Source organism: Suncus etruscus, chromosome 2, assembly GCF_024139225.1.
Source record: "Suncus etruscus isolate mSunEtr1 chromosome 2, mSunEtr1.pri.cur, whole genome shotgun sequence".
Taxonomy (NCBI): Eukaryota; Metazoa; Chordata; class Mammalia; order Eulipotyphla; family Soricidae; genus Suncus; species Suncus etruscus.
This window is the reverse complement of record NC_064849.1, coordinates 157,053,776-157,081,518: the sequence shown is the minus strand read 5'-3', so window position 1 is coordinate 157,081,518 and position 27,743 is coordinate 157,053,776. Positions and strand designations below refer to the sequence as shown.

Below are 27,743 nucleotides of genomic sequence, written 5' to 3'. Positions count from 1 at the left end.
GATAATTCGCCTTAATGTTTCCTCCCAGAAGTTACAGATGCTATTTTTATGAATTAAATCAGCATATCTATTTTATTAACATAAACTCAGAAGAAAATAAACAACATATATAAAAAAGACAACAGGTTCTTACTTAGATATGGTAAGTGACCAAAATTTAGCCATGCATATAAACATGGATATTCAAAATACATAACGGAAAAAAGTAATAATGTATATTTATTGAGAATCTGTTGAACATCAATAGCATGAAAATGTAAAAAATGGTGACATATTGTACACTGCTTTACAGGAACTCCTCACTATTATGTTTGACACAGAATTGATGTGAAACTGATGAAGGCATGTTCAAAAAATGTTGAAGCACTATATTGCCAGGAGTGTATAATTTATCCCTTTTATTAAAAGAGAAGTCTAAAAGCAGACCTAACAGTTAAAGTAGTCTTTAAAAATAGTATAGCAGTTGTCAAAAGGAGATTGGCAGGAAGAGAAGGAAGGAATACGAGACAAAATGTAACATCACAGAATTAATAGAGTGAATTCAGATAAAGAAGTTATTAAATACAGGGTAGATTGTGGAATATAATGGTATTCAATCCGTAGTATTGGGATACAATGTTGGAAAGGTTACCTTTTGTTAATTAACTTGTTTTATAGTTTGAAGGAGAATTAATTTTATCCTGTATAAAGTATAGTTAGATGCATAGATTTAGGAAAAGTAAATCTAGACTTCAAGTTAGGAAGGAGAAATGCTAAGAACATGAATGATGATTTGACTCTTTAAAATAAAATAATTTAGTCATAAAATGATAAAAACTGGAGAGTGAAAAATTAGAGGGTGTGAAGGAAAGGGTAAAATAAGGTACCCAATAGATAAAATGAAGAAAAATCTTAAAAGTTTTTCACATTAGATTTTATTAATTTTTAATAATAGATTATCATTAAATTTAAAACTAGTTATTTTTATACTGTAATGAGATGTGATTAAGATGTTTTGTTTATGTTTTCTTTTTTCTGTAATTTAGATACTTTAATGTTTGCTATATTTTCTTGAAATCTTAAGGCAGTTTCTGAAAATGTGTTCTGCAAAAACTGTTAAATTCACATTTTATGTCTTATTTATAAAAATTCTCTTTATATTTGACGTACAGCTCATAAAAGCAAGATATAATTTTGTATTGGGGGAGTAATGTTTTAAGTAACAATGATTTCTGCTAATTGCAATGTGATTTTGGAAAGCATGCTATCTTAATAGATAGTAAGTAATGTGTACTAAAAAACATCATCACTTTTTGATACATTAATGTTGTTATCACTTGATATAGAGAAAAATATAAAGGTATTTCCAATTTTACACAAACACATATTCCAGACATTCTAATGAAGATTTTAAAATCTTGCTTTAAAAATCTCCTTGACTATAGGTAACCTAATGAAAATTTAAGGTTTCTATGAATTAGAACTTAATTAACCATCTTTAATTTATTTTTTTATGTTTGTTATTTTTTGGGGGGGTAATACCTGGCAATATTCAGAATTTATTCCTGGCTCTATGCTAAGGGATCAATCCTGGTGGTGTATGCAGGAGAATATACAGTTCTGTATAATGAACCATGGCCAGCGTCCTGAGACAGGTGCCTTAGGACATGGCTAATTAGCTATTTTTGGAGCAGTTTTAAGATTGTAACAAAATTAAGAGGAGATACAATTATTTCTTATAAACATTTTATATATTCAAATATTTCTTCCATTAGCAATATTTTCCAGATGTTGTTCATTTAATATACTCTACATTGTCAAGGCATTGTCATCCAGAGCTCATAGTTTATATCAAAATTAAATATGTGTATATTCTATGAATTTTCACGTGTTTGATAACATGTGTTAACCCTTAATCCTTATAGTATCATACAGTGTAGTTTACTGCCTCAACAACTTCTATGTGCAATCTTTTCATCCTTCTCTCTACTAACCCAACTAGCACTAAGATAATTTTTGTTTCCAATTATTTTTCTTTTCTAGACTGTCGTAATACGAAGTATACTGGTTTTTGGTTAGTTATGGGGGCACTATTGGCAGTGTTGAAACTCCAAAACCAATCCAGGTGGTGCTGGTGTAGAGGGTTGTGTGATGTCAGTTGATTGAACTCAGGACTTCAATACACACAGGGCCTGGATTTTAGTGCTTTGAACCATATTCTTAGATGTTGGAGTTATGTATTTGGTTTCTTTCATTAAGTAATATATACTTTAGTTCCTCCATATTTCTCCAGGACTCAATGGCTCTGTTATTGTTATTACTAAAAATTATTCCAATAACTCATTGTACACATTTATTTATACTCTTACTAAACACTTCCAAGTTTTGTATATGCTCTTTGGGCAAAAGTTTTAATGCATTTGGGTAAACGTCAAGTATTATAGTGATTGGATTCATATCTTACGATATGAATATGTTTAGCTTTGAAAAATTTCTTAAATGACTGTACTATTTTAACTTATTCCTCTAGTAGAAAATGAGTTTCTGTTGTCATTGGGCATTTGTTATTCACCTACTTCGTTTTAGTATATTGCAGATATGAGACAGATCATTCTTTGACAATCCCTTTCCTTTTGACTAACTTAACTTAGCATAATACTCACAAGATCCATTTATGTAATATTAAATTGTATGGCTGCTTCTTTTATTTATTTTCTTTTTGATTTTGCAGTCACACTTGGCAGTGATATGGCATACCTGTGACTCTGTGTTCAGCAATACTCCTGATGGGATAGGGAGATCATCAGCAGTGCAGGGATTAAATTTTGGTTGTCCATATACAAAGTAATCACACGATCTACTGTACTAGGAGTCTGGCCTCAATCTTATCTTTTCTCATAGTGACTAGTTTTCCATTATGTGTATGTACCATATTTTCTTTTTCCAGTCATCTGTTCTGGAACACTTGGGTTGTTTCTATATATGGGGGATTGTGACTAATGTTGCATGAATACAGCTATGCAAGTATTTTTTTCTGAATCGAATACTTAATATGACTTTCCTCTGACTCTCATTTAAGGAGGCAAGAGCATACCAAGTAGTTTTTCGGGAAACTGCAAAGCAAAACTGCCTAAGCAGTATTTAGCCTCACTGTGAGGGTCTAGGGGTTTAATGTTTAGGCCAGGTGATGTTTGATTCTAGGGACCACCAAGGCCATATTTAGATGGGCTCTGAAGTCTTCAGAGCACATGGGGCTCTTAGGGGGCCGAAATCAAATTCAGGACCCCATCAAATCTTTGAGTTAACTAGCTAGTTTCATCGTATTCTCAACACTGTCATTTGCAGTGCCAAAAACGTTTTTTCTTTTTTGTTTTGTTTTGTTTTGATTTTGGCCAAACCCGGTGGCACTCAGGGGTTACTCCTGACTATGTGCTCAGTAATCACTCCTGGCTTGGGGTCCATCCTAGGTTAGCACGTGCAAGGCAAATGCCCTTTCACCTGCTCCATATTTTGGGCCCCTAAAAGGTTTATTTTTAATGAAATTTAATTTATTTATTTTAGAGTACCAAAATTATTGTCAAACTCAGTGTCATCTTTTCTTCTCTATATCCTGTAACCATGTTGAGGTTTTGTATCCTACATGCAGGCTATGATGCTTTTAAAGGTCACGAAATAGGACACAAATCATTGTTGCCATTGCTGTTTATAGGCTGTCAATTATTCTAATATCACTTATTAAAAATCTTACTACATTGTTTTCCCTTTACTCCTTCTCAAATATTAGTGTTGGTTGGGACTACTTCAAGCTAGCAAGCTGTGAGGATCATACTAGGGTCATTTCCTGGTTCCAAATATTAAATCCATGCTTTCAGCATGCAAAATATGTACTACAATCCTTTGAGTGATCTCTCTACTACTGTTTAATTTACTTACTTTTTCAGTTAACATAGAAAAGAACACAAATCAGTAAAAACTGTCATCACTTTTGTTGTCAAGCTATCAGATAAATTTTCAAGGATTTACTTAAAACACAGTATGATACAAACAACATATTTAAATTATATTATTCATGCATAAATATACATATATAACTACACATATGCCTATACTTTTGTTTACTGTATGCACTTTTATGGTCCCCGGAGCCTGACAGGAGCAATTTCTGAGCGCTGTCGAGTGTTACCCATAAACCAAAATATATACATATATAATAAAAAGAAGAATTTCCAACACAACACTATTTCATAATTTTCTTATCTCTATTCATTTATTAATATATTTAAGAGGTTATTTATTTGTTTGTTTGGGGAGCCACTTTTGACAGTGCATAGGGCCGACTTCAGATTCTGTACTCAGGTGAAATGCAGAAAATTCACCACACTTTTGGTGAACTTGGTGGACCTTCTGAGGGCTGAAATTGATTCCAGATAAACCATGTACACACAAGTGCCCTACCTGATGTACTAATGTTTCAGTCCCATATTTGAGTTTAATTATTTTTCCTATAGATTTGTGTATGATCAGTTCTGAGGAAAATAATTAAAAGATTTTTATCTGAATCATTTACTTTTCACATTTAATCTAAAAGAAATGCAGCTAACTTTTGATTATCATGAAAATTGAACACATAAATATTCATATTGAAAACGCATTGCTCTTAATAATTGAGTATCCACTAAAATTGAAACAATTTTGTAATATTTTTGGACTTGTCATTTTTGCATTTATTTACAGGGTAAGGCATTTGGTCCAAGTCCAAGAACTTGAATATCCTTCATGTTTTTAAGAGAAAAATTAGGTTAAGCCACCCTTATTTAATTGTTTACTGAATATAGGTCTTAAATATGCACATAGACAAACATGAAACACATGAAAATATACTATATATTTAAATACATGCATATATAAATTTATAAATATAAGATATATAGAAGAAATGAGTACACATATTTATTATAGGGATATTAATCTTGAATTTCTCTTTGGGATTTTACAATTAATAAACTTAAGGAAAATATAACTTTTGTTTTATGTTAATTTTGCTTTTGTTTTAGGTTTTAGAAGGTTTAGGACAAACCTAAGTATGTTCAGTACTTACTTACTCCTGGCTCTGTGCTAAGTGATCAACTTGGAAGTAAAACCTTACTTGGTGCCAAACTGAATTTAGATTTTCAGTGGGCAAGACATTCACCTTACTAATTTATCTTTCACTAGACTTTAGGTCCAACTTTTTCTATAAATGAAAATAAGAGATAAATGATTTCTGCAGTAACATTAGTATATGAAAAATAAATGCATAATGCATACAAATATGTGTGAAAACAGCATATAATAAATATTGAGTGCATTATTATTCTACACATACAAATTGTAGAAGCTATAATAAAATATAAATAATATACTATTGTATAAATTACTATTATTCTATATACTATTACAGAGATTGTTGTAATCATATAAGTAATATATTAGTATTAATATGCTATATGCAAAATTTATGCATAATATAAATAGAATAATGTACAATTAAATGTATCAAATATGTTTTCTTTATAGTACACATACAATACTATATTATTTTTATGAACAAACTTGTCAAATATACAAATATGTCATGTATATTATACAAGTAATGTAGTATTGTATATATACACAGTGCTAGTAGTACATTGAAATTTCTTATATTTACAATCTATAGATTTTTCTGCTTAATTACCATCATTTATGAATTTCAAAAATTGATTTTAGTATCATACTTCAAGTTGGTGTGTTAACTTGAATTTATTAATAATAAAATCAGGGGCCGGCAACGTGGCACTAGAGGTAAGATGTCTGCCTTGCAAGCCCTAGCCAAGGCAGGACCTGGGTTCGATCCCCCGGCGCCCCATATGGTCCCCCCAAGCCAGGGGCAATTTCTGAGCGCTTAGCCAGGAGTAACCCCTGAGCATCAAATGGGTGTGGCCTGAACCCCCCCAAAAATAATAATAATAATAATAATAAAATCATTTTTCAGAGGAATGAAAAACTTATTGTAGGTTACTGAATAATTTTTATAGTATGTCCTCTTATTCAAAATTAAGATTAATCCTTAGACATGTTTTAAAGGAGTATATTTATTTCTTCACTTTCATTATTAAACAAATTATGTCTAGCAGAGGAAAATTCATGAATACAATCTTCTACTTTTTCAGGATTGTTTTGAATCTTTGATGGTTTGTCTTGGAATAAACTCTACAAAGTGTGTATTTATATACTGTACTTATACAGTATATATCTAATGATCTAGGCTATAATTCCTATGTTTTGGATTTAACTATAAAAAAGATTATTTAGCCTTCTAGAAATTAAATTTAGGACTATATTAGTTAACCTATAACCTATTATCTGTGTTATAATATATGTCACTGATTGTTTTATAGTTGCTATTATAGTAAAAGCATACATTAGCTATTTTCTTAAAGTTTTACATATATATATTTCTTTTACAAATACACATACAGAAATTTTACATATGTCTTAATCCATTTTTTTTGCTAGACCTAAGTCTGGACATAGTTACTATTTTTCTAGATTTATGTCGACCTGCCACTTTGAAATGAATGTGAAGATAACGGACCATTAAATTAAGGGAGTCTTTTTCCGATTAAGTTCATGTAAATATCACATGTCTTCAAAATGTATCTGTATAAGGACTCAATAGAACTATCTGTGAAGAATTGATTATAATTAATAATTATTAGTGTTGAGGAAATTTAGAATTTATCAGATTTTCAGGTCACTTGTTTTTGTTTTGAGTTTTTTGGGGGGCTTGTTTTTGGGGGGTTTTCATACCCGGTGATGCTCATGGGTTACTCCTGGCTGTGAGCTCAGAAATCACTCCTGTCTTGGGGACCATATGGGACATCAGGGATCGAACTAGGTCTGTCCTGGATCAGCTGTGTTACAAGGCAAAAGCCGTACTGCTGCGCTATCTCTCTGGCCCATCAGATCACTTTTGGAGTAAAGTCAGATCAGGAATAGCAATTTGAAAAAGATAGTATGCACTTCAGTGCTTTCTGATGTAGATTGCTTATTAAGCAAGTTAAGCACAAATATTTTCACATGGTTCTATTCTGACCAATGAGCAACACAACTGTAATACATCTTTATAAAACATTTGTCCTTACTTAAGGAATTTTTTAGTAGCTTAGAACTATGTAAGGGATATTTTCAACTTCATATTTTGTGAAGTAATATTTCTTCTCTGTAATTGCATTGCATGCCCTTCTGCCATTGCAATGTTTTCTGATAGGTTGTTTGCATCATCTTTGAATAACAATAATTTTTCCTATCATAGCCACATGTCAACATGCCATATGTATACATGTACATCCAAAAAATCATTCAGAGGCCTATTGGTTAAATGGGAAAGTATGAGAAAATGCTGCCTGCAACTCCCGGCCATCTTGTTTCTAATTACTGGTTTCCTCTCAACTTTGAATAGTGAAGAAGCTTATATGGAACTCCATGCCACTACATACCCAGGTTTTTCTCTTTGTTCCACATTTTTCTCTTCTCCTCTACATAATTTCTGTCCATTCTCAGTCATATTTTCGAACTGGGCAAAGCCCTCCACTTATATACATTTCTTTGAGATTGGCTTAAGTAATATGTCTTTGTATTCTCTTTACAAGGAATGAACAGCGTCAGTTAAACAATCAGCAGCAGCATATCCAATTATTGATCTTTTGCTCTGTGAAAACAAGTATTGATTGATTTGTATCTGATGTGGTGGGCACTGGAGCTTGTAAATGGTTGGAGATAAGGTTAATAAATCAATAAAGAGGTATTAAAGAAAGATGTCTTTTTAGTTCTGCTTAGTTCTCCAAAGAACAACAACAACAACAAAAAGAACATGGCTGGGACAGGAGCAATAGCATAGTGGGTAAGGAATTTGCCTTACACGTGGACATTCCAGGTTCGATCCCCGGCATCTTGTATGATCTCCCAAACCTGCTGGGAGTGATTTCTGAGCGCAGAGCCAAGAGTAAACCCTAAGTGCCACCAGGTGTAGGAAGGAAGGAAGGAAGGGAGGGAGGGAGGGAGGGAGGGAGGGAGGGAGGGAGGGAGGGAGGGAGGGAGGGAGGAAGGAAGGAAGGAAGGAAGGAAGGAAGGAAGGAAGGAAGGAAGGAAGGAAGGAAGGAAGGAAGGAAGGAAGGAGATAAAAAGAATGAAAGGTAGGACTTCAAAAAAGTCAGGTGGTGTGTGTGAGAACAAGTTGGTTTGTTTTGAAGAAAATGTACTTAGAAATCTATGATAGAAGAGAAACGGAGACATGTGTTCACAAGAGAACACAGTGGAAATATGCAAAAAAACAGAGGCAAATAAGCAAGATACATGTTGAAGAAAACCATAGTATTGAAGAGCCAGATCCTATTTGATGTGTTATTCACCATTCAGTTTACATGTGATCAAAACAGAGCAATTTTAATAAGGAAGTAATCTCAAGTAGCTAGGAAATCTTGTCTTCCCAGCAACTCATGAATAACTTGTCTTCCAGCAATTTATCAATTAATCAACTGGCACATATTGAGAGTCAATGTATGTCCAGTATCTACAATATTGTGAAATGATGCTTCCTAAATTTTTCTGCCTATAGTGTCAGATTAAAATATAAGATTATGGGGCCTGAGCGGTGGTGCTGGCGGTAGCCTAGTACGAACCATGGTTCAACCACCCTGGTATCCCATATGGTCCCCCAAGCAAGACACAATTTCTTAGTGCATATCCAGGAGTAATCCCTAAGGGTCACAAGGTGTGGCCTTCCCAAAAAAAAAAATATATATATAAGACTAATATCTGATTTTAGAAAGTACTTCAAATAGTAAAGTTTACTCCAAATAGTAAACTGTGCCATTTCTAGACTTCACAGTTATCTACATTTCATCCTGAATTCCTAGAAAGCTACTACAGTCCTATATTATCTGTATTGTTATAACTTATTATTTTGATTTTGTCTTTCATAATATGCTCTTTGCAAGCTTAGGAAGATACATAAATATATTTGATAACTTATAGTATTGTTTGCATTTGGTTGTTATGCTACATTCATCTTTCAAAACTCAATTTGTATTGAGTTTTTATATAAACAATCTTAGAAATCCCCTTGCTCTCTGACCTTTCAGGAAAAAAGAGGAACATTGGTCAACATATAAAACAGATACTGATTCATCTACATAAAACTTCTCTAATTATATATCAGGTGACAGGCAGTTACTATTTCAAAAACTTTATTAAATTAAATTAATATGCAATTTTATATAAAGGAATTATGTAATAATCAGCTATTATTTATATGAAGCACTTTAAGAATTTGCATGTTAATAAACTAATGCCACACTGATCTTCTCTGTAGTGTTCCAGATTTAGTATATGTACCACCAAAGTGAGCTCAATTATGAATTTTTTTTCAATGATAATGGCTAAATACTGAGTTTGCTGAATAAAGTTACTGAAGCAACAATTTTATAAAATCTTTAAATATATATATATATATATAGGTTCATATCTCTTTAGATTAATTCAGAGGCAGTGTAGCTTACCTTACATAATTTATTTCCATACAAATAGTTGTACTTAAATTAAATCAGTTATTTAATCCTAACCCTATTATGTTTTTTCACCATGTGATCACAGCCTTAGACTACCACTTCCAAATTATGTCTGTTACATTTAAATGTAATATATACAAGTAATATACAAGAGAGGCTGGAGTGGTGGCACATTGGTAGGGCATTTGCCTTACACATATCTGACCTAGGACAGATCACAGTTCGATCCTCTGGCATCCCATGTGGTCCCCCAGCCAGGAACAATTTTTTGAGTGCATAACCAGGAGTAACTCCTGAATTTCACAGGGTGTTCCCCAAACCCCAAAAATAACCCCCCAAAACTAATAATATACAAGAGACTAAGAAAAATATTAGTATGCTACCCATGAATTTTCAAATAGGACAAGTTGTTGATAATGTGTTTCATATTTAAGGTATCACTCTGCTATCACATTATGATTCCTATGGATGATCAGGAAAGAGTCTTTATTCTTATTTTTCATTTTTTCTAGATAATTTTATCCTCAAGTTACTATATGGAACCCCATGCCTTTAAGGCCATCAGTAATAAAGCACACTTAAAATCTCTTAAATATTTATTTGGTTATATATTAAATCAAACTCTGTTGACAAGATCAGCCTCACAGCTGTTTCCCATGTTTTCCAGGTAGAGATATAATATAAGTTTGACTTCTCATTAATGATTCATTGTTACTTTTAAGTTCTGTATTTGAAATGAGTCAAGAAGAACATTCAAAGAGATAAGAGAAGAAACAAAATTATAAAGCACTGGTGAAAACCAAAGTAATAGGACAAGAAATCAAGCTGCAGTATTCTGCGTTGGCTTTTCAACACTTTGTTTTATTCCAATGGCCATCACAGTACAAATTATTTCCTCATTCCCATTTCAATTTTGACTGATTCTTCTTTTTATGCACTTTAAATGAAGTCATATTTTCCTTAAAGATTGGATATTTGTTGCTCAGTATTGTTTCCTAGTCAATTATTTAATATTCAGTAGATATGTTGATATATATGGAAAATATTTAATAGTTTGTTTTGAGAGCAAATAAATTCTAAAACTTATTACTTATTTACCCCCAATTTCTTATCAACATCATTTCCACTGGGACTTCGATGCCATTATTTGTCACTTCATAAGCCAGAGTGAAATATAAGTTAAAAATGTGTTTTCTCAGTTTTAAAGAGAGTTTCTAGCATATCTTAAGAACCTTCTAACATGCCATTATTGCTACTTGACTACAAATCAGAGTTTAACTCTATTGCAGATTTTCAGTATGTGTCATTAGGATGATCCCCTTCCCTCCAGCATGCAAGAGGTATTCCTTTGAGCACAGAGCCAGCCAGAAATAATTCCTAAGCACAAGTGGGTGTGCTGCCCCAGGAATACAGAAGAACAATACTACTCATTTACTAAACATTTTAAGATACAAATGATGATTTTATTAAAATGTATTTCAAAAGGGATGTTAGAGGAAACCGTTATATAACTACAGAAATGAGCAAACCCTTTAGTGATAACTCATTGTAAAAGGACAAATTCAGTGTGCCTTCATTTATGACAATATTTTCTTTGATTTGATCCATCATAGTTTTGATGTTTACTGTATTGCAGTTTTTATTTAACTTGACATCCTATGGAGCTAAGTTCTTGAATTTCTTACTGTGTATGAGGTACTTGCATGAAGAGTAACTCTGACTCTAATAGACAAGAAGGAGGCTGAGAGCTTACTGCCAATCAACAAATGTAGTATCAAGATAAATCAATATAAAAGTAAATAATGGCCCAGGAATGTGGTTTAGTGTTAAATGAGGGCATAACCAACTTAGTTGACACCTTGGATGTTATCTCTGGCATATGAAGAAAAGAGGGAGAGAGACAGAGTTAGATACAGAAACATGATAGAGAGACATAAACAGAGAGTAAGATAAATGGAGAAAGGAAGGGAAGGCTAAAAAGGAGAGAGGTGACATATGGAGAAAGGAAGGGAAGGCTAAAAAGGAGAGAGGTGACATAAAAGCATTCTTTATTTTTATTTATTATTTTTTCCATATAATGAGATAACTTTAGAGATTGCTTTTTCCTTTAGTAACACAGGAAGAAGAGTGTTCTGGGTGTAGAGTCAAGCTTTCTGGGAAAGAGACTCAAAAACAGGGGGAAGTATTGGTGAGTGATGGGTGCTGTTTAGACTGGCCAGCTGGTGAGGCCCTGTTATTTGCTCTGTAGCAGTGAGCAAGGAAATGACTAGGCATTACATCAGTACTATTACTCACCAAGAAATGAACTCTGGGGGAATTTGGCAAAATCTGGACATTTTAGCACTTACATTTGGTATAGGGACTTTCTAGCTAAGCTGTTGTTGATGATATCGGGAAAATTTTTAGAGCTTCTTTTTTATTTTATTATCAAAATAAAATAAAAACTAGTACTTTAGCTGCTTTAAACTCCCCTTCACATATTTTACCCAAAATCATGATGTATTTATGTATGTTCATTATGTAACTCTCCTCTATTTTGGATTTCTTTATAAGTATCAATAATTCCTTTGAAGCTAAATAAAATATAAAATTTTGAAAACTTATGAGGAAGCTTCTGTCTATTCATAAAAATCTAATGGGATTTGAAAGTCATTGAAGATTCTCATCTTTATTAAATGATTTTGTTTTTTTACTGATAAAAAATATCTAAAATACGATAGGCCTGGAATGGTGAATAGTAATAAAGTATTTTAGGTGTAGTAAAATTAAAAGTAATAAGGTTATCACTAGCTGTATAAATATATTACATATGGCTAATAAATCTATTGATGAGATTTTAGTGATCCTTTGATATAATCTAGATACACCTTCATTTTACAAAGCAGAATGCTGAGGCCCTTATTGTTATCCAAGACTGTATAGTAAGTGCTATACTGACTATATAATTGCATCCTACTTAACTCTTTGCATCAATATTTCTATATAAGATTGTTGCTTCATTTAGCATGGAAATATTTGGTCATCGTAATGTTACTATAACAATATTTTAATGCTCGATTTGACATTTATATTGTCTTGTCAACTTTGCCAAAATTACACTCTGAAAGTGCATGCTTGTCTGTTTATGTAGGTTATCAAGATCTTGAACTGTTTCTGGCCTGGCCTGGCCTGACCTGAGATAAAAAGATAATTTTTTACACACAAGAAGAAACAACTAAACAAACTCTTATCTAGCTAAGTAAGGGTCATACCCTAAACTTTAAAGACAAGTTTTTTTGAAGAATTCTGAAAGGGAATTCCTTTCTTATATTTTAACTTGAAAAGAGATAATACAAACAATATTGCTGAGTTCTGAAGCATTTCATTAAATTTATTTTTTTTCAGCTATTCAGGCTTTCAGCAGTGATTTATTGGACAAAATCAAGATCACTTTTAGAAAATTAATATATGATGTGTATATTCTTTATAAAACTCAAACCATCCAAATTTGAAATATTTTAATATGAAATTTGAAATATATACAAGGAAATTTAATATATGTATTTGGCAATAAGTGTGGTCGGCAAACTCAATATGTGTATTTGGCATGTTCATGTCATTAACTAAATATCAATTTTAATACTCTCAGTAGGTTAAAGATTATGTGGATGCAAAATAGTGATTTTAGAAGAAACTTTGTCAACATAGCTTAAATAATTTTTCTGGGATGTTTATTGTGAGTGATATAATATGAGAATTTAAATATTGTTTCACAGTTTCCTAAAAATGCCTAGGAACAGTTTTCCTGTCCTGTTATATACTGTTATTTTCTATAATAATTCATGAAGATATGACAGATAAAAATATAAGTAGAAAATATTCTAAGTAATTTTAATTGCTGACTTTTACCTGAATATCTAACATTTTAGGAGAGTCCTTAAAATATTTAGATCAGGGGTCTCAAACTCAATTTACCTGGGGGCCGCAGGAGGCAAAGTCGGGGTGATCCTTGGGTGCAAAGTCAGTAGTAAGCCTTGAACATTGGGTAAGTAAGCCTTGAACTAAAACAAAACAAAACAAAACGAAAAAAGATTTTTCTAGGGCAGGGCCACAAAATGTTGTACGGAGGGCTGTTTGTGGCCGGGCTGCGAGTTTGAGACCCCTGATTTAGATCATAAAATGGCATTCTTATAGATACATAATTAAGTGATTTGCAGTACAATGGCTTAATTTAATATTTAATTTAGTATTTTACCTTAGTATTCTTTGTTGTATCCCCAAATATAATCAGTTGCTATTATTTTGGCTAAGATCAAATAATAGATAAATAATAAATAATAGATAATAAAAATAGAGATTACTTCTGATCTAGACATATTTTAATATTTCATATTCATTACTTCTTTGATACTCTTTTTTAGTAATTTGACTAATATAATATTTGCCTGCATTAAAATCTTTTCCTTCTCTTTTCTCTTATAAATGACCATTTGCTATTTTTGTTCCATTTCTTGGTTATTGAAAAGACATAGGAGATTATGCCTAAATATTTAATTCTAGACTACTGATTTACCTTACAGCACAAAATCAAAACTGAAATGTTTTATAATATTTAAGAACCAAGAGTCTTGCAGTAGGATTATCCCTTTTGGGTGATTTTTTTCAAAAAGTAAAAGAAAAGGACAATAATGAACTTTTATATATTTGTAAATTTGAACCAAAATGGAGTCATTTCATTCTTTACAATCTAGACATTTTATTCAGTTCTTCATAACTCATATACTCTTTGTCTCTTCCTTCTTTATAAACAACCTGATACATCTATCCTACTTATCTCAACCTATCTAAAACAATTAGTTTCATTATTGCACCTCTATGAAGATACACACACACACACACACACACACACACACACAAATTGATTCAAATAATCTTAAAACTGGGAGGTTTTTGCATATTATCTAATAAAAGTTGAATGCAATTCCATCGCATACAAAACATTTCATGTCTTGTGCTTTTTGCCACAGAATTATTTAAGGTTACAGATAGTGAGTGCGTCTGTGCTATTCCATTACTAGGGGAAGAAAAAGAACCCCTAAGAAAACAAACAGTCAAGCAGAGAAACATTTTGTATAAGAAAGATAAAGGAAAATATAAAAGAAGATAAATGCTCAAACACTAGTATAAATGTTCAGATAATAGCTTGTAAATGGAAGAACATTGTGTGTGTGTGTGAGAGAGAGAGAGAGAGAGAGAGAAGAGAGAGAGAGAGAGAGAGAGAGAGAGAGAGAGAGAGAGAGAGAGAGAGAGAGAGAACTTTGAAATGATTAGAATGTTAAAATTCAGGTCAGTTTTTGAACTCTATCCACTGCTATTTATATAGTATGTTACACATAAAAGGGTGAATATTTGAGTTTGAGGTGAACAGTGAGTGAAAAAAAGAGAAGAAATAATAGAACAAGAAATTACCTTGTGTGATAATATATAATTCTTTTTAACAAGAAATCTGAGAAAAAAAGTGGATGAGAGAGGGAGAGAAAGAGAGACAGAGACGAACAGAGACAAAAGTGAGAGAATTGAGAGAGATGAAAAAAAACCATTTATCAAGCAAAGAACCTTTTTACCACACATGCAGTCTGCCTTACTTTTTGTTGGTTCACACCTGGATTACTTCTGACTCTGCATTCATGGTTCAAACCCAGTCGTGTTTGTGGGACCTGTGGTGGTATGGATTAAACCGGTATTAGCTGCATTGCAAGAAAAATGAATTCTCCCTGTACTATCTTTCCAGCTCAGTGACTCAGTAGGGCTAATAATCAAAATGCTCTTTTATTTCCTTTAGGTAGATAAGTGTTTGTGTTTGTGTATGTGGGTATATGAGTGTGTTAAGCACAAATAGGGTCATTCCCTAGACATTCTTTAGATGTCTTTTGAGTAAGTCAATAGTGATAAAAGCTGACATGAAACTAGCTTTACCTGGAAATTGAAAAGTAAGTTTCTAAAGTACTATATTTTAGAGTAGCAATTTTCTCTAATGTATTTCATTCCTTTCCAAGAATCAGTATTATTTCTGCCAAATTAAAGTAAAAATAGTATCTGCTGATAGAAAATACAGTTCTACATTTTTTCTAATTATTCATAGGTTATATTATAGCTTTATTTATATTCTACTTCTAAGAAGTATTTTTCTTGGGGATATAAGATAATTGAGTTGACGACAAAGTTAAAGAAATAAACACAAAATTATTATATGAGTAGAAAATTGCAAGTTATTTGATTTCAGGTTACATTAAGTTTCAAGAGTACTGTATATTTAACTTAGAAAAGTCTGTTTGTTACCTTTCAGGTGCTCATTAGATTAGAGAAAGATTTTTATGTTTCTGAGTATTTTTATCACTGAATGACTAATCTCAATATTCCCAGAGAAAATTGTAAATCAGTATATTGGATTCTGTCAATTTTCTGTTATAAGTCATTTTATTTCTAACTTTAAAATTAATATAGTGGCAGGGCTGGAGGAGTGGTGCAGGGTATAAGGCGTCTGCCTTGTGTGCACTAGCTTAGGACGGACCGCAGTTCGATCCCCTGGCATACCGTATGGTCCCCCAAGACAAGGGCGATTTCTGAGTGCACAGTCAGGATTAACCCCTGAGCATCACTGGGTATTGCCCCCAAAAGTTAATATAGTGCCTACTGAAAATGGCAGTGTCAAATTAATAGCTTTATTGAGTTTCACTTCAATGTGTTTTTAAGGGCTAGATCTGGAGCAAGATTGCTTTTGAACGTTAGCTCCATATTTTATTGTCTCTATGACCTCTCATCAATTTTTACTCTAATCATATCCTTCAGGTTTCTGATCCATAGAATTGGCTTGTGAAGAATACCTATCTCATAAGGTTGCTAAAAGTAATTTTGGACAATATATATATATATATATAATATATATATTGGACTATGTATATATGTATAGCAATAGAGTATATAGTGATATAGCATATGGATCTGTAAATAAAAGGCTATCACTAAGTGTGAATCAGTAGAAATGAATTCTTTCTTAGAGCTGGGAGATAGCACAAAAGTTAGAGTATAGCAAGTTTAGGTTCTCAGCACCCCATAGTCCCTGGAGCAGTGGTCGGCAGCCTTTTTTTTCAACTGAGCCAAATCTTGCCAAAACCATGATTGAGATTTATTTTGAGAGCCACATTTTTTTTTTTTTTTTGGTTTTTGGTTTTTGGGCACACTCTGCAATGCTCAGGGGTTATTCCTGGCTCTACCCTCAGAAATCGCCCCCGGCAGGCTTGGGGAGCCATATGGGATGCTGGGATTCAAATCAGCGACCTTCTGCATGCAAGGCAAACGCCTTACCGCTGTGCCATATCTCCAGCCCCCCTTTTTTTTGGTTTTTGGGTCACAACCGGCAGCACTCGAGTTACTCCTGGCGCTATGCTCAGAAATCGCTCCTGGCAGGCTCAGGGGACTATATGAGATGCCGGGATTCGAACCACCAACCTTCTGCATGAGAGGCAAATGCCTTACCTCCATGCTATCTCTCTGGCCCCGAGAGCCACATTTTTAAAACTGAAAATACATAGGATGATACACTGTTCTTATTTTCAATAAGTTTTTATTGAGAATATTCTGCATGCAAGTATCCACATAAGTCGGGAGGATACAAATAACATAACTAATAAAACAAAAACTTTAGAACGATATTATTTATTGATAATGTTAAATTCCATAAAACTTGCCTTACAATGTAGAGAAAATGACATCCTGACAATGACTGACAAAGTCACAAACACTAATGTGAACATTGGCCTTGCATTTCCTTGGATAGTTTGAGTAAGTTAGGTTTGTATGTTGTTGTTTTTTATTTTAGGCACGATTCCAGGTTCTCATCGATGAGACGATTTCTCAATTTACTCTTGATAAGATTCATGCTTGAAAATGATTGTTCACATAAATATGTAGACCCGAACAAGGAAAGAAGAGCAAATGCTAGCTTTTTTAGTTGATTAAGTCAGGAATACTATTCCAGGTGTTAAAAAATCAGCATATCTTCCTTCTCCAGATCTTTCAAAGCAGACCACTTGTGCTGTGAACTAAGTTCACATTTGCGTTTCTCCAATCTTTCTAAGTTAGCACAAAGACCTTCAAATTTCGAGCTCCACAGTTCTTTGTTTTTTAAATCCAAAAGTTGCATTTCAAAGTTGACATTGTCGATATTAAAGGGAGAAAAATTTAATTCGGTTACAGTGGCATCCAGAGGTTTTTTAACAAAGGCCAATGTCGCTTTGCTGTTTCTGAAATTTTGAAACCTCTTGACAGAAGCTTTTCTCGTATTTAAAGTGCTGTTTTAAAATAGGTAATGTCAATATCAGAATTATTTTCTGGCGATGTTTCAACGGGCTTGGAAAGTGAATCAAAGTTTCTCTGTAAAATCTTGAGCAGAAACAGATAATTTGTTTTCAAACGAAATAACTTCTTCTAACATCGAACTAACTTCTAACATCGAAAAAACTGTGTTTTCTTTCCCCTGTAGTTTATTATTAAGCTATTTAGATGTGAAGTAACATCCACCATGAAATACAGTTTTTGAATCCACTGGTCGTTTGTTAATTCTGGATAGTGAACACCCTTATCGAGAAAAAATGCTTTGATTTCTGATAATAAGGAAGCAAAACTGAGGATAACTCACTGTTATGGGGGGCGATCTGTGGATGTCGCATATATGGCATCTTCTGTGTGTGTAAATATTATTATAAAATTAGTAGGGCTCATCATGGATATTTTAAGCAGGGTTCACTCAAATAGTCCTCACTGGTACTGTTATATATTGACCTCAGAACCTGGCCACTAACTTATTTTGCTGGCTCCAAGATTAAATAAATTGCGTGAAGCTCTGGCTCACAGGGCCTCAATACAAACATTGTCCCACAGGGGAGGGGATGGGGCGGAGTCCAGGCTGGACAGTGACTCACCAGGCACCACGATGCAGCCACTGACCCACACATGGCTCTCTCTCTCTCTCAGTCTGTAGTGCAAACAGGATGCTGCCTCAATGCTGCGGCACCAGACAGAAAGTCATGCCCCCCATACCACATGACCCGATTGGAGATGTGTGGAACCGGCTGTCAGGGCTGCACACAGGGCAGGCACTGACAGAGGCTAGGAGCAAATTAAAAGTATAAAGAGCCACATGTGGCTCTCGAGCCGCAGGTTCCAGACCACTGCCCTGGAGCAAAGTGTTGCAACAGTGCCAGTATCCCCTACCCTTCAGGATATACAGGTGTCAAATCACTTCAGAATCCAAGTAGCCTCTTGTCTTGAGCTCTTGCACTGAATCACCAAACTGGCTGATCAAGAATAACTAGTAACACTCTTGGGTCTCTGGGGCATTGCTTGAGAGGCCCATCTCCCACAATTTCCCCACCTCTAATTATTTCTTGAATAGTAAGAAATGTTCAATTTTCTTGCCTGATAGTCCACTCTTTATTTTCTATGGATTTATTTATTTAATAGCAATTATTGCTAGTAAAAAAAATTGAATAAACTACAAAAATAAATTAGGACTTGAAGTGATTGCATTTTACCCTACTATTAAACCAAAACGACTGTATGCAGAGGTCTGAGTTATTTTCCTCTCTATCTTTCTTTGGACTGTGTCAATAAAGTTTGTCTCTCTGTTCTAGTAATTATAAGTGGTGATTGATTATGTCTAATACATACCCTAAATGAGAAATATATCCACTCCAAATGTGGCAGATGAAACAGTTTTATATTTGTTCTTTGTAAATGTCTATTGTCTTTTAAGACTTTATTCCTGAAATACTAATTTGCAACGGCAACTTCTATAATGGTTTTTTTACTCTATATGTCCTAAAAATTTCACATGTATGATGAGAACTACATCTGGTGATAAATTTGCTAGGGATAAATATAAAACTTAATTTTGTTAATAATAAAGTCAGTACTGGAGGAAGCAAATATTTATCTTTTATATCTTACAAATCTTATATATCTGATGTAACATACTTGCAATTTCATATAGCAAAGTTTATTTTGATTAGAACAAAGGATATTGTTTTCTCATGAAATTTCAATGAATTTGTATAAATGTGAGTATAAAATAATCTGGTTATATTTGAAAGCTAGCAACAGCTTTCAGAATAAGCAGATAATTTACATTGATTTGTTCAGAATAATTAGCATTTCTACTTATGAGTATTTTTTTCGGAGTATGGTAATCACAGCATGGTTACTGATGTCAGTAACCATTCTCTAGGACTTTGTAAGTATTTTTGTAAGGCTTTTCTACCCTCTGTTTCTAATTCTAAAAGTTCTATGTACAGACCCCTGTCAGCCCACCTCATCATCCCATCAGAATAAATCCATAATTCTTCTTAGTCAGTAACATATGGTTGTTACAAGTTGAATGATTAGATGACTTAGATGAAATCAAGTAAAGAAAATTTATGTTTAAGAAATTATAATCAAATGAATATGAATAACAAAGGAAATTCTTATAAAATATAAACTTTATGTATGTGTCTACAATATTGAAATCTAAGTTTAATAGAGTCAAAGTTAAAACCTGAAAGAATGATGAAAATATATAAACAAGAAATGTTACAGTTAATTTAAAACACTTTTAATTTGTGGAGCTTAGAAAAAGAATAAAACAGTTCAGGTTTAGCAGATCCTTTGTTGAATCTAGAGTGCAAAAGTTGCTCTCACCTTTACATAAAAATAATACTGGGATCTGGAAGTATATATAGCAGCGTTGTGAATGAAGAAGTATATTGGGGAAGCATATTTTCGATGAAACAGTGCATTCAGCTTGATTCTATAATCAATATCTTTCTTTTGTTTTCATATACCCCTTTCTATAGTGGAAAAGCATCAAAGTACAATTTAATTTATTATATAAGATATTTTGGGGGAGCCAAATAATACAAGTAAAATTATTTCCTTAAACAACATATGATATATAAAATAATGAAAATCATTAAAAAGTTTGTGTCTTATTTACTATAAGTCAAAAAAGTCTACAAGAGATTAGGAATTCTCTTACTTAAACAAACATATAATATTTTTTTCTAAATTCAAGTCTCCATCTAGGTCACAGGCTTATAAGGATCAATTTCTTTTATCTGTTCTCTCCACATATTCACTTTGATTACTAGGTCATATAATAGACAGTAAGAAAATACATAATTCATTGCAAATGCAACCACATTGACACTTTATATTACAAATCAAAGTTTTCTTAATTCTTTAAATATATAATACACTATTACTTGATTCAGATGGATTAAATGCAATAATGTACAATAAGGACATTACTTTCAGAGCTGAGAGGGCATATTCTGAAGTACTTGGGGCTTGCTTCTGGCTTTGTGTTCAGTGATCAGTCCCTGTTGTGCTCAGGGATCTTCTGCTAAGGATCAAAAAAAAATAATAATCAATAAAAGTTGATTAGTTGTGATGAAATGAACAGTAAAAAAATGTACTAGAGTTTGAATACAATTTAGTCTTTTGAAAGTGGAAAACGTGTCAAAGTTTCTGAGTCATCTATTAGACAAGATCAAATCTGTATTTTCATAAAATAAGATTGTTTTGGGTAATTGGTACCTACCAAAGATATTTTATAGACTAATTTGATAAGCTTTTCAAATTAATGATGCTCTAATACAGCCCAATAAAACATAATGAGAAAGTAAACAAAAATATGGAAGTTAGCTAATGGCATGTTGGATTTTGAGAATGCTGTAATGTATTTTAGTTCAATAACTTACATTGGCTCAAAGACAGTCATACTTTGAAAATAAGAACAATTTTCTTTATATAATTGATGCAAATAGAAAGTCTTTCATTTTCGTATTATAGCTGCAGTAGTCCAAGTAATGCTTCGAAAAGAAACATCTGTGATACTAAAATATATTAAACAATGTAACATCTGTGGTATGTGATATTAAAATATCCTCAATATTTTTTTAAGAATTAGAAAGGCTTCCCTTGGGCATATGTCCCAGATTCACAGTATCAGATTTTGAGCATAGTAGTGAAGACTGATGCTCTAACAGCAAAGCAAAGGGAAAAATTCTCCCAAGTAAAACAATAACAAATGGTAACATATAAAATATGAACATATTTCTACCATAGTTCTAAATGTTTTTAAATGAACACAACACTTTTAATTATGCAAAATGAAAGCTCATTGATATGTACTTAGACTCATGTAATTAGACTCATATGAACTTATACTATAAGTACTCATATGTACTTACTTAGAAAGATAATTTTAAGTGAATTCTATCAGAAATCATATAATGCATGCTGGAGTGGTGGCCCAGTGGTAGAGCGCTTGCCTTGCATGGACTGACCCAGGACGAATGGCGGTTCAATCCTTCAGCGTCCCATATCACCAGGAGCAATTTCTGAGCACAGAGCCAGGAGTAACCCCTTAGCATCACTGAGTATGGTCAAAAGCCCCCAAAAGAAATCAAATAAAGCCCAGTACTTTCCAGAATACATGTTTTAAATAAATTTGTTTCTCAAAACTGAATGTAGTCAAATATATCCATATATATGTACATATATGTAAAATAATATCTATTTGAGGAGTGGGGGCAGGCAACTGACCATGTTTTTCTGTTTGTTTTTGGGCCACACCCGATATAGCTTAGGGGTTACTCCTGGTTATGTGCTTAGAAATTGCTCCTAGCTTGGGGAACCATATGGGACACCAAAGACCTTTCCTGGGCCAGCTTTGTGCAAGGCAAACACCATATCACACAGGCCTCTCAAAATTTTCTGGTACTTAAACATAGTGTGCCTGAAACACACCAGGAATAATTTTGGAAATTGAGGTAGATTAATGAAAAATTTTAAACATTTCTAAATGGATGTTTTATGTAATAATAGTATAGTTTCACTGCCAGACATATTTTGCAGCACATTAATGTTTGGACTTATTTTGTCTTCACAACAGTCTTAAAAAGTAAGTATTATTTCCATTTTACTGATGATGGATTAAGGTGCAATGTTGGTGAATAAATGGCAGCCTTGTCAACAAGCTCAGTGTGTTTGTCTCTTGTTGAGTACCAAGCTGAGGGACACAACTAAAGAGAGAATATGTCAGTTTATTATTCGCAGCACGTAATCAAAGATAGGGAAGCTAACATTTCAAAACACTGCCTCCTTGAATTTACTAATCAGAAAGAATTTATAGTCATTTGGGGATTTCCTGTGCTTGGAAAGGAGTGATTGGTCAGTCTGCTATTGAATGGTTGTTTCAATCTGTGCATCTGTGAAGGTCAGAGTGTAGGCTACTGGGTGTTCAGAAAATTTTGGTTAAATTATACCCTGGGCAAAGATGGGTGTTCAGTTTTTGGTTACTGAAAGTCACCTTTAATTTCTGTGCCTGCTCTGTGTGGGGGACTAGAAATATCAGCAGAAAATTTTGACAATTCTGCTAATTGGAGTCCTGGAAAATAAGTCTCTGAGAGCTCTGAGAAAGTACCAAGACAATCGAGTCTCCAAGCACTGGGGGAAAAAAAATAGCAATAGTTGCCCTAAGGCTTAATGGCTGGTGTCTTGGCTTTGACCCTTGAGCCCTAACAATTTGATTCTGGAGTAACTAACCACTCTGAATAAACTCTTCTGCCTTTGTCTTGTTTGCAATTGGGAACAAGTCTTTTACAATGTACTGATAAATGGTAGCTAAATCATCATACTAACACAGTGGTCAGCAACCTTTGTTTTTTTCAACTGAGCCAAATCTCGCCAAAACCACTATTGAAATTTATTTTGAGAGCCACATTTTTTTTTGTTTTTTGTTTGTTTGTTTGTTTTTGCAGCGCTCAGGGGTTACTCCTGGCTCTATGCTCAGAAATTGCTCCTGGCAGGCTCAGGGGACCATATGGGATGCCGGGATTCGAACCACCGACCTTTCGCCTGAGAGGCAAATGCCTTACCTCCATGCTATCTCTTCGGCCCGAGAGCCACATTTTTAAAACCAAAAATACATAGGATGGTACACTATTTTTAGTTTCAATAAGTTTTTATTGAGAATATTCTGCATGCAAGTATCCACATAGGTCAGGAGGATACAAATAACACAACTAATAAAACAAAAATTTTAGAACGATATTATTTATAGATAATGTTGAACATCGAAAAAATTATGTTTTCTTTTTCCGGTAGTTTATGAATAAGCTGATTTAGATGTGAAGTAACATCCACCATGAAATACAGTTTTTGAACCCACTAATTGTTAATTCTGGATAGTGAACACCCTTCTCGAGGAAAAATGCTTTGATTTCTGATAATAAGGAATCAAAATGTTTCAAAACGTTTACTCTTGATAACCAAAATGTGCTGAAAATTTGAAACCCTACAATATGGAGATGAAACAGGTAAAAGAGAAAAATCTTTTAATAATCTTTAAAAGCAAGAACAGTGTCCCAGAGAAAAGTAGTAATTTCACTGAAAGGAAAAAAAAATCTATAGACACTTTATTGTGTGCTGCAAGAAACCAAACTAAAATACATACAAAAACAAAAATGGCACTTTGGTAAAGGCATATGATAGCATATCATAAAGGAATTATGATAGAGTGTCTGAAAAATTTTAAAAATAATTTTTTATTTAAGCATATTTGTTACAAAATTATTCATACTTGTGTTTCAATCATAATGTATACCACCCTTCACCAGTGCACTTTCCCCACCACCAATATCTCTTGTTTCCTTCCCCTTCACCTTCCTCTGCCTATGTCAGGGGCAGGCATTTTGCTTTTTTCTCTCTATCTCTCTTTTCCTATATGACACTGAGGTTTGCAAAATTTCCTTTATGACACCATGGTTTGCAATATTCCATGCATGTCACTTATCCATTTTCAGCATCCAGTTCTTGTCCAGAGTGATAAGTTCCAATTATCAATGTCATAATGTACCTTTATCTATTCTAACGGAACTCACCACTTTCTATGACAAGCTTCCTATCATGGACTAGTCCTCCTGTCCCTCATCCCTAATTTCTCTAAATATTATTACCATATTGCCATTTACTATTCTTATGTGCCACAAATGATTATGGAGTCCATGGCCTTTTACCTTGTATTCTCTGCCTGGAGCCCAAAAAGCTAGAACACCTCTTTCTTTATTAAAACCAATTCCCAATACCAGGAGACTTCAGGTCAAGAGAGAGACAAAAGTACATATTCAGTGGGCTTTTACATTTCAAAGGAAGAGGTTTAAGAAAGGATGACTTCCCAGTGTTACAGCTCTTTTAGAATTTGTCCAGCAAACCTTCTGGTCTCCACCCGAAGCCCCCCCCCCAAAAAAAAAGAAAGGATGACATTGGGGGAACACCTTTGTTTGAGGTTGATACTGGGTATCATCTTACACTCTTGGAACCAGCACAGGGACTGCACACAGGGCATGCACTGACAGAGGTTAGGAGCAGAGTCCTGATTCCTGGAGCTGCCGACCTGCACACAGAAGAGCCAAATTAAAAGTGTAAAGAGCCACATGTGGCTCGTGAGCCGTAGGTTGCTGACCACTGGACTAACACATCATCTTTCATCTTTAATGTTGTGCATTTATGACCAAAGGTTACAAAAATATAAGCCTGGACTTTTAATAATATAGGATAGATCATAAATAGATACAACTTTATATTTCTTTATCTTGATCAACTCTTATTTTAGAAAAATCAACGTTACTTAAACATTACATATGTTACTAGTTGTAACTATGGTAATTCTCTTTTGCAGTAAATTAAAATGAAAGTATATGCAAAACAATCAAAATCAATTTAGTAGAACAAAAATTATTACCTTACACGATGTATAGTATATATTCATTGCTTTACTATATGTCTGCAATTAACATTTAATATTCTATTCTATTAATATGGTTAAAAGAAAACAAGTAGTCTTCCAGTGATGATGGCTAACCATGTAGGGAATATAATGGGTATCGTGGAAGAGGGAGAAACCTGTAGGGCAATAATGAAATGTCATGTACAAAAGTCTCCAACTTACCTCATAATTCAATGATATTAGATTTAGTGAAATAAAATTTAGCTTCCATAAATTAAATTTTATAAATTGATTTCCTATATGCCTGCAATTAACAAATAGAATTTTTGTTAGTTGGTTGTCAAAATGAGGTAATTAGGTAATAATCTAACAAAATATCTAAATGAAACTAATAAAAATAGATTGATGAAATTAAGAATTTCATTGTATCATATGAAATATTTTCGTTTTTTTTTCGGGCCACACCCATTTGATGCTCAGGGGTTACTCCTGGCTAAGCGCTCAGAAATTGCCCCTGGCTTGGAGGGACCATATGGGACGCCAGGGGATCAAACTGTGGTCCTTCCTTGGCTAGCGCTTGCAAGGCAGACACCTCACCTCTAGCACCACCTCGCCGCCCCTTAAATATTTTGTATATAAATGAAAACATATTCCATACTTATGAACAGCAGTGCTCAAGTCAATAAAGATAATCAGGTTTTTTTAAATGCGATATACAGATTAGGTGCAGTACCAGTCACATTATAAGCAAGAAGATATATTACAGATATTCACAACTGATTCTGAAGTTTATATGGATAAAGATTCAGAATAGCCAATGCAGTAGTGAAGAAGAAAATAATTGGAGCAATTTTATGACTGAAAATAGTCTATATTATAGTGCTGGATAAATGTCATTCTACCTTGATCCAAAATGTGTTTTGAATTCATGTCTTATATATATGATTCATTATAAATATAAATATATCCCCTTCTTAATTAACTATTTTATATCCTGTTTTATTGCTTTTTGTCCCTCAAGTTGTAAAATATTTACAAATTGTTGTTGATAGTAATTTCAGACATACAAAGTCCTATTCTTTTTTGTTTTTGTTTTTTTGTTTGTTTGTTTTTTGGTTTTTGGTTTTTTTGGCCACATCTGCAATGCTCAGAGGTTACTCCTGGCTATGCACTCAAAAATCACTCCTGGCTTGGGGGACCATATGGGACTCTAGGGGATCAAACCACTATCAGTCCTAGGCTTGTGTGCAAGGCAGATGCCTTATAGCTTGCATCATCACTCCAGTTCCACAATGTCCTATTCTAAATCCATGCCCAAGTTAGTGCTCCTCTTCCAATCTCCAGCCTCCCTCTCACACCCTATCTCCTTCTAAAATAATTTCAAGGATTTTATAAGTCCTTGAAATAGATTTTTTTAATTTTCCGTAAGGCATAAGTAATTTTTGACCATTTCTGTTAACAGAATTTTGGGGGGGGGGGGGCTATAAATCTTTAACTATATCTTTTCTTAAAAATTTTACCAATTACTTCTAAATGAAACATACAAATTAAAGTTAATAAATATGTGGTAACACTTTAAGACAATAGTTAGGAAAATCCAATGAAAATGATGGAATGTAATATTTGGAAAAGGATTATGATTAGTGCCTCTGATTAGAGACAGAGAAGTATGTATTGAGCATAGTTATACTGCTTTTACAGGGGAAAATAATGGTGTAAGGAAAAGGCTTTTAATTCCTACAGCTCTTAGGAACTCAGCAGGTTCTGTGTTCACTGACATCTCAGTAATTTTCCTGAGTTCTAAGCACAGCAAGACTGAAAATGAGACATAAGTTTATGCCTGATATGTTCTCCTGCAGGGCAACCACAATGCACATATAAAGATTGCTGATTAGGGAAGATTCTTTTATCCATAAATCCCTATTCTCACACCATCCACTGGAGGAACTTGATGGAATGCAGGCTCAAATTTTGTCTGCATCATACTTACCTGCATCAAACTTGATCTACATTTTATCTTTTTCTTAGGTGATTTGATTGGGTTTTGCACTTCTGTCTGCTTAGTACAATTCACTGGAATCTGGGTTTTTGAGAAAGCTGAACTCTCCTCTTGCTCTAATAAGGAATCTTTTGAAGGTGTTTATCTCCTTTTCTTGCCAGACACCTGCAAACTAATATTTACCTCATAAAAATTGCTGAACCTTTCTTATGAGAAGTCTGGAACTTTCTTCCAGATTTTTAACAAATAGGTGAAGGCTTAATATAAGAAAGGGCCCTAGATGTCTGTGGAGTTTCCGAAGTGAAAAACTAGGGCACAAAATAAGTGTTTGGTCTGAAAGAATCTTTTTTGGCAAATACATGCTTAA

General features: G+C 33.5%; 1 protein-coding gene and 1 non-coding gene across 2 annotated transcripts in view; both read left to right on the top strand.

Annotated features, from left to right (window-relative positions):
• The window catches only part of ST8SIA4 (ST8 alpha-N-acetyl-neuraminide alpha-2,8-sialyltransferase 4), a 100,255-nt gene that overhangs the window by 55,373 nt on the left and 17,139 nt on the right, over nucleotides 1-27,743 (top strand). The gene's annotated exons all lie outside the window — the stretch shown is intronic.
• LOC126002429 (U7 small nuclear RNA) lies at nucleotides 24,827-24,885 on the top strand. Its single transcript, XR_007493137.1, has one exon. It is a non-coding gene; the product is annotated as a U7 small nuclear RNA (small nuclear RNA).